This window comes from Pongo pygmaeus, chromosome 10, assembly GCF_028885625.2.
Source record: "Pongo pygmaeus isolate AG05252 chromosome 10, NHGRI_mPonPyg2-v2.0_pri, whole genome shotgun sequence".
In the NCBI taxonomy this organism is placed as follows: domain Eukaryota; kingdom Metazoa; phylum Chordata; class Mammalia; order Primates; family Hominidae; genus Pongo; species Pongo pygmaeus.
This window is the reverse complement of record NC_072383.2, coordinates 50,415,792-50,417,394: the sequence shown is the minus strand read 5'-3', so window position 1 is coordinate 50,417,394 and position 1,603 is coordinate 50,415,792. Positions and strand designations below refer to the sequence as shown.

Sequence of the window (1,603 nt, the reverse complement as noted above, 5' to 3'; positions counted from 1 at the left end):
AGTAAAATAGGAATTTCAATAAAGAAAACATTTTTGTCTTCATAGCACTACAATTAAAAACTACAAGCCATTTAATACTTAGATCTTGAAGGGGCTAATCAGAAATTCTAAAATCAGATCTACTGTATTAGATCTACTGCTTGAGTATTCATCTACAAAAATATTTTTTCAACAATGATGCTTAAAAAAATAAAGGCTTCTCTAGAAACTGAGGGACTACATCAGGACTAGCAGAAGACAGTGATAAGAGAACTGCAAACCCACGCCTAGGAATTGATTTTTCCCATGTAGCTTTTAGTTAACGACCTGTTTTTCAGTTGCTTCCTTTGGCCAAGACTGGCTCTAGTTTTCTCATAATAGTGGGCAGAAAAAAGGAGCTTCAGAAATCTCAAGTCAGGGGCAGTTGGTTTGAATGACATCCTAGATAAGTACTCCCAAAAAGTAAAATACCTGCCCAGGTGGATCCATAGGGTTGATAGACTACAAATCTTACCCAAGTGAAAGAGCTGTGAGCACACGAAAGTTTAGTGCAAAGCCTGCCTGTGGTATCTGGGACAGGGAGGGTTTATGATGGTGTTATTTTCCATGTTGTTGACACAGGAACATGTATGGTGAGAAAAGGGGTCTTCCAGGTGGATTGCTTGACACAATCTCTTGTCACAGACCAGTCTGACCCCCAGAAGTTCCTGAGAGAGTTGTGTCTACTTTGGCAGGGGCAGTAGGGTTACTGAATACAAGAAGGTGTTTCAGGAAAAGCAGAGGTCCCTGGAGGGTCAGGTAATTATCTTTTTGATTCATCAATGCTTAACATTAGTGAAGAGCTACGAGTCAGTCTTTCCAAGACATATTCTGTCATTAGGAAAAGACGCCTCTCCCCGCCTACTGGGCCTATGATGTCCAGAAGGCTCCCACTGCCTGGAGATGCAAGCTAGTGCCACAGACTCTTTTGGATAGCTGGCATGGAAGGTGTTTTGCACAACGCAGTCACCACTAAATCACCATTTAAATCCAGTCCCTGGCCTTCTTTTTCTGCTCTGTAGTCCAAAAACATCTCTTTAAATGCCAGAAAGTCTGTAAATGTGACTAGCATGTCGATTATGTCATCAGCCACTTCATTCTTATGGTGCTTTAATGTTGTTGTGAAGGTCACCATGTTGAATTCTGGAATCCACTCCAGCAGCTGTTCTTCAATATATTTTTCTACCAAAGAAAGGTATTTGTTAAAGATTGGTGTGTAGGTGAGTTTTTTCTCTTCTGTGTCTTCAAATTCCTGGTAGTATTTGTCCATGAAATTTCTCTGTGGTACTGGAACTCAGGATCCATGATGTCAGCCTCAATAGAACCAACCACAGCATCAAATTTGGCTTCAGAGGTGGAAGAGATGGGTAGTGCAAAGCTCTCTTCCTCTGCGGTTTCCGTCACTTCTGCTGCTGCATCCATCCCTGATCTAGGAGCTGGCCAGCAGCCTCCCATCAGCCTGAGACCCACAGAGTCTGCGCCTGTGCATCCCTCCCCTCCCTCGCACCCCGCCTCCTGGGTTACTGAGCTGTAGGTGCCATGCCCTGCCACCTGTTACCCTCATGGCCAAGTCGTCTTTCTTAAT

At 43.5% G+C, this 1,603-nt stretch overlaps 1 pseudogene; it reads right to left on the bottom strand.

Moving 5' to 3' along the window:
* Positions 1 to 928: 928 nt before the first annotated feature.
* LOC129010538 (ADP-ribosylation factor-like protein 2-binding protein) lies at positions 929 to 1,401 on the bottom strand (annotated as a pseudogene).
* Between the last annotated feature and the right edge of the window lie 202 nt (positions 1,402 to 1,603).